This window comes from Oryx dammah, unplaced genomic scaffold (genome assembly GCF_014754425.2).
Source record: "Oryx dammah isolate SB20612 unplaced genomic scaffold, SCBI_Odam_1.1 HiC_scaffold_3, whole genome shotgun sequence".
NCBI lineage: Eukaryota > Metazoa > Chordata > Mammalia > Artiodactyla > Bovidae > Oryx > Oryx dammah.
Genome location: NW_024070187.1, coordinates 96080715 through 96087314, shown reverse-complemented (window position 1 = coordinate 96087314; position 6600 = coordinate 96080715). Strand labels below are relative to the sequence as shown.

Genomic DNA, 6600 nt, shown 5'->3' with positions numbered 1-6600 from the left:
TTACACAAATAAAACAGCACAATAAATGAAATTAAAAGCAAAAGATAGGTGGGTCTAACCACAGATTGGGCACAACTTAAGAATACGGAACTGAAGGATGAATAAGAAGTAACAATACAAAATGTAATATGGAAAGACAAAAACAAGAAAATTGCCTTAGAGAACCAGTGACATTAAGGATACAGTGGATAAATATAATGTGTTTAATTGGATGTTTAGAATATGAGGCAATATGGGGCTTCCCTGGTGGCTCAGTGGTAAAGAATCCACCTGCAAATGTAGAAAATGTGGGCTCAATCCCTGATCTGGGAAGATCCTACATGCCTCAGAGCAACTAAGCTGATGTGCCACAACTATTGAGCCCACGATCTAAAGCCTCGAAGCCACAACTACCAAAGCCCATGTGCCCTAGAGCCCGTGCTCTGCAGCAAGAGAAGCCACCACAACGAAAAGCCTGCTCACCGCAACTAGAGAGTATTCCCTGCTCACCGGAAACTACAGGAAAGCCCATGCAGCAACAAAGACCCAGCACAGAATAAAAGGCAATGAAGAGAGAAATGGCTGACATTTTTTTCAGAAGCTTTGGAAGACAATCTACTGACTCAGTATACCAACAAACTGTAAGTAACAAAAAATACTGAGAAATCGTTACAAAGACGCATCATGGTGAAACCAAAATATTTGACCACAAAGAGAAAATCCTTAATACAGCTTCATCTAGATCCAACCACCAGTAAGCAGGAAATACGAGAAGAAGAGACACATGTTAAACTACCATGAGGATGCAATGATTCAAATCTAGATTGTGGGAAATTCAACTGTTAGAATGTCCCACATCTTCAAAAAATAAATGACATAAATAATTGGGGAGTGGAGGTGGTTCAACTGTAAAAGACTTAATGGTAATCAATATATATTATGGTAAGCAAGCATTTAAAGTGCAAATCACTATTTCTTTAATTATGACATAGTATATGATTCCCCAGTGGCTCAGTGGTAAAGAATCTGCCTGCCAGTGCAGGAGACAGGAGTTCAGTCCCTCCTCTGGGAAGATCCCCTAGAGAAGGAAATAGCAATCCAATCCAGTATTCTTGTCTGGGAAATCCTACGGACATAGGAGCCTGGCAAGCTACAGTCCATGGGGTCGCAAAAGAGGGGAACATGACTGAGCGACTGAACAAGTATGGATTTCATGGAGAATGGAGACTGCCTCCCCATATTTGGGGAATTCCCATCATATGAGTCTTGGTGAGAAGCAAAAAGGACCACTTAACGTCCTACTGAAAAAATCACCTTTCCAAGTCCTAGAGCTAAAGCCAGGAGATTGAAAAACATGCAGACCCCTGGGGTACTACTCATTCCTTCTGCTCTTATCTGCTTTCTGTTGCTCAGTTGCTAAGTCCTGTCCAACTCTTTGTGACCTCACAAACTGCAGCACACCAGGCTTCCCTGTTTTTCACTGTCTCCCGGAGTTTGCTCAAACTCATGTCCACTGAGTCAGTGATGCCATCTCATCCTGTTGCTCTCTTCTCCTCCTGCATTCAATCTTTCCCTGCATCAGGGTCTTTTCCAATGAGTCAGCTCTTCAAATGAGGTGGCCAGGGTTTTGGAGCTTCAGCATCAGTCCTTCCAATGAATATTCAGGACTGATTTCCTTTAGGATTCACTGGTTTGATCTTCTTGCAGTCCAGGGGACTCTCAAGAGTCTTCTCCGGTACCACAGTCTGAAAGCATCAGTTCTTCAGCATTCAGCCAACTCTCACATTCATTCATGACTACTGAAAAAAACAGCTTTGACTATATGGACCTTTGTCAGCAAAATGATGTCTCTGTTTTTTAATATGCTGTCTAGGTTGGTCATAGCTTTATCTTCCAAGGAGTTCAGTTCAGTCTCTCAGTTGTGTCCGACTCTTTGTGACCCCTCATGAACTGCAGCACGCCAGGCCTCCCTGTCCATCACCAACTCCTGGAGTCCACCTAAACCCATGTCCATTGAGTCGGTGATGCCATCCAACCATCTCACCCTCTGTCATCCCCTTCTCCTGCCCGCTCTTCACATCAGGTGGCGTCATTCAATTTCATGGCCACAGTCACCATCCACGGTAACTTTGGAGCCCAAGAAAATAAAATCTGTCAGTTTCCATCACTTCATGGCAAATAGATTCACAAAAAAGTGGAAACAGTGACCGATCTACTCTTGTCCGAAGGGTCTGATCAGGCTTGTGTCTGCCTCCTTCCTGAGGAAGCCAGAGGTCCCATCTGAACAGCTTTCCTACAGCAGTGTCCCACTCTAGGGGGCTAGGCGGGAGTCCCAGTCCAGTGCTATCTCCCAAGATATTGACACAGCGGCCAAGTTTCTTGGCACTGGGGCTGCCACAGTTGGTGTGGCTGGTTCAGGAGCCAGCACTGGAATAGTTTTTGGCAGCTTGATCACTGACTATGCCAGGAACCCGTCCCTGAAGCAGCAACTCTCCCCTGTGCCATTCTGGGCTTTGCCGTGTCTGAGGCTAGGAGGCTCTTCTGTCTGAGGGCCCCCTTCCTCATCTTCTTCACCATGCAAGATTCCTTGAGGTCACCTACTTATCTCTGCTGCTCAACTCCAGGCCATGCCCAGTGCTTTACCATTAAACACAGCATTTCTGGGACTTGTGGTTAAGACTTCACCTTCCAATGCAGGGGATGAGAGCTCCATCCCTGATTGGGAGCTAAAATCCCATATTCCTCCAGGCCAAAAAAACCAAAACATAGGACAGAAGCAATACTGTAACAAATTCAATGAAGACTTTTTGTTAAAGTCTGGTCCACGGAATAAATTTTTAAAAAATAATAATATTGAATAAAAGAACTACACATCATACATTGAGTCACTTTATAATTTTATCTCTAAAGAACACTGATCATAATTAAACCTTGTGTAAATAAAAATCATAAATGCAAAAAAAATGGCCCACAGGAAAATAAGTCTTAAGAAAAAATTTCTCTAAAAATAAACTTTCCCATCCTCTCTTACAGCCAGTGCACAGATTTACGACCTCAACTCTTATCAGTCAGAGTTCTCCTATAGCAGACGTTGAAACAGACAGAAGTGAATGGAATTGATTCAGTGGGATCAGTACTAGGACAGGTGGCCGCCGTGGTGGTACTCCGTTTCCAAGAGAGCAGTGGTGTATCAGCAGCAGCATCCAGATTCCAGCATTGATGGCATCAGTGCTGAAAGCAGCAGGCTTGTGGAGAGCAGGAGCGGCAGCAGGAGAGGCAAGGGGAGCTTTATGGAGCCCGTTCTGCGGTGTGATTTTGGAAATAATTCCTGGATAAGAGCTCCCAGTGTGGCTTTCCAACTCTCCTAGAGAGTCTAAGTACTAAAATAGTCATTATGAAATTCACTTTTAGTTAAAAAAAAAAAAGAAAAAGAGGAAAGGATATATAACAGAAGAATTAATGGAAGCAGTGCCAGAATAGCAGATTGAGGCCATCCAAAATTTCACTACTCCATAAAAGAAATGAGAACAGTGGCTAAAGTTGTCAAAATCAACTTCTTCAGTTCAGTTCAGTTCAGTTGCTCAGTCGTGTCCGACTCTTTGCGACCACATGAATTGCAGCACGCCAGGCCTCCCTGTTCATCACCATCTCCCGGAGTTCACTCAGACTCACGTCCATCGAGTCCGTGATGCCATCCAGCCATCTCATCCTCTGTCGTCCCCTTTTCCTCCTGCCCCCAATCCCTCCCAGCATCAGAGTCTTTTCCAATGAGTCAACTCTTTGCATGAGGTGGCCAAAGTACTGGAGTTTCAGCTTTAGCATCAGTCCTTCCAAAGAAATCCCAGGGCTGATCTCCTTCAGAATGGACTGGTTGGATCTCCTTGAAGTCCAAGGGACTCTCAAGAGTCTTCTCCAACACCACAGTTCAAAAGCATCAATTCTTCGGCGCTCAGCCTTCTTCACAGTCCAACTCTCACATCCATACATGACCACAGGAAAAACCATAGCCTTGACTAGACGGACCTTAGTCGGCAAAGTAATGTCTCTGCTTTTGAATATGCTATCTAGGTTGGTCATAACTTTTCTTCCAAGGAGTAAGCGTCTTTTAATTTCATGGCTGCAGTCACCATCTGCAGTGATTTTGGAGCCCCCAAAAATAAAGTCTGAGACTGTTTCCACTGTTTCCCCATCTATTTCCCATGAAGTGATGGGACTGGATGCCATGATCTTCTTTTTCTGAATGTTGAGGTTTAAGCCAACTTTTTCACTCTCCTCTTTCACTTTCATCAAGAGGCTTTTTAGCTCCTCTTCACTTTCTGCCATAAGGGTGGTGTCATCTGGAAATAAAGTCTTGCAAGGATCCAAGGAGAGGTCTTTTGGCCTAAAACTCAACATTCATAAAACAAAGATCATGGCACCTGGTACCATCACTTCACGGCAAATAGATGGGGAAACAATGGAAACAGTGAGAGACTATTTTCTTAGGCTCCAAAATCACTGCAGATGGTAACTGGGGCCCTGAAATTAAAAGACACTAACTCCTTGGAAGAAAAGCTATGACCAACCTAGATAGCATATTGAAAAGCAGAGACATTACTTTGCCAACAAAGATCCGTCTAGTCAAAGCTATGATTTTTCCAATAGTCATGTATAGATGTGAGAGTTGGACTGTAAAGAAAGCTGAGTGCCCAAGAATTGATGCTTTTGAACTGTGGTGTTGGAGAAGACTCTTGAGAGTCCCTTGGACAGCAAGAATATCAGACCAGTGAATCCTAAAGGAAATCAGTCCTGAATATTCATTGGAAGGACTGATGCTGAAGCTGAAACTCCAATCCTTTGGCCACCTGATGCAAAGAACTGACTCCTTGGAAAAGACCCTAATGCTGGGAAAGATTGAAGGCAGGAGGAGAAGGGGACGACAGAGGATAAGATGGTTGGATGCCATAACTGACTCAATGGACATCAATTTGAGCAAACTCCCGGAGTTGGTGATGGATAGGGAAGCCTGGCATGCTGCAGTCCATGGGGTCGCAAGGAGTCGGACAGGACTGAGTGACTGAACTGATGGGAAAGCTGGCCAAGAACTCGAGTAGGCAACTTTGGAACCATCATTGGAAAAACAATTAAAAATTGTCAGATGAGAAGATGTTTTTATGGCTGGAAGGGCTGCTGTTGGTCTTGATGCTTTGTGCTTTGATGACTTGGGAATGTCTAATGAGACTGAAGCCATTGAAAAGGCTATAATTTGGCCTCAGTATGTGAAAGAATTCATTCCATTGTATGTATTAACTCTTAGCAGGAAATATTGGCTTAACAGCTTCGTCTGCTTTGGCAGTGAACAAAACTCCTTCTCTCAAGAACTTCATGATGAAAGGCTCTTCAGTGTCGATTGGAGCAACTTTTGCAGCCATAACTGGAGCTGGAATGCTGGTACAGTCAGTATCATATTATTGGAACCCAGGCCCAAAACATCTTGCTTGGTTATTATTATGAGGGCCTCTTCTCATCAGAGCAGAGGGGTACACTGCTGGCACTGTGGGAGACCTTTCCACCTTGGCCACATGTCCACCCCATGAGAAGTTTCTGAACATGAGAGCACCCTTGGGCATGGGCCTAGATCTTTTCTTTGTGTTCTCACTGGGATCTGTGTTTCTTCCACCTACCACGGTGGCTGTTGCCACTGTATACTCAGTAGCAATTTATGGTAGATTAGTTCTTTTCAGCATGTTTCTTATGTATGATACACAGGAATCAATCAAGTGTGCAGAAGTAGTACCAGTGTTTATAGTTCAAAAATATGACCCTATCAACTCAATGCTGGGAATCTACATGGAGACATTAAATATATTTATGCTGGTTGTCAGTATTCTACCAATTGGAGACAACAGAAAGAAGTGAAGTGACTCAGCTTCTGACTTCCTTAATACTTCAGATATCTGGCTTAATAGGGGAAGATTTTCCCTAAATAGGGGCTTCCCGGGTTGCACTAATGATAAAGAACCTGCCGGCCTCCATCATGCAGGAGACGTAAGAGACATAGGTTCAATCCCTGGGTTTGGGAGATCCCCTGGAGGAGTGTCTGGCAACACACTCCAGTGTTCTTGCCTGGAGAATCTCATGGACAGAGGAGCCTGGCAAGCTACAGTCCATAGGGCAGCAAAGAGTAGGACAGGGCGGAAGCGACTTAGCGCACATGCAGGTACATAGTTTGTGCAAGCAGCTTTCGTTGAAGTTCAGAAGACCAGAACTTGCCAACATGTTTCAGGTGTTACAGCAATGTGATGCTTCAGGTCTGCTTTTTCTTCTGGAGAATAAATTGAGTAGTTCTTTTCAAAATAGCACACTCATTTTCAATTCTCATATTTGAATACTTCTAAAATGTTCTGATGAATGTGAAAACCAGTTTGTGTTGCAGGAATTAAAGTGTTTTATCGATTTTTAAATTTATTTGGTTAAGTGAAATTTAGGAAACTTGTGTGCCTGCATTTTTTTTTTTTGAGTGTGGGATATTAACAAGTAATGTCATAAGTGACATAAGGGTTTGGTAAAAGGACAAGAGAGAAGTAAAGGGTCAGCTGCAGTCTTTCTGTGAATACTTAGAACTTGGCACATATGTAATTG

The 6600-nt window shown here is 43.6% G+C and overlaps 2 pseudogenes; both read left to right on the top strand.

Moving 5' to 3' along the window:
- Nucleotides 1–1333: 1333 nt before the first annotated feature.
- Nucleotides 1334–2656, top strand: LOC120861619 (annotated as a pseudogene).
- A 2383-nt stretch (nucleotides 2657–5039) lies between these two features.
- LOC120861618 lies at nucleotides 5040–5877 on the top strand (annotated as a pseudogene).
- Nucleotides 5878–6600: the final 723 nt, after the last annotated feature.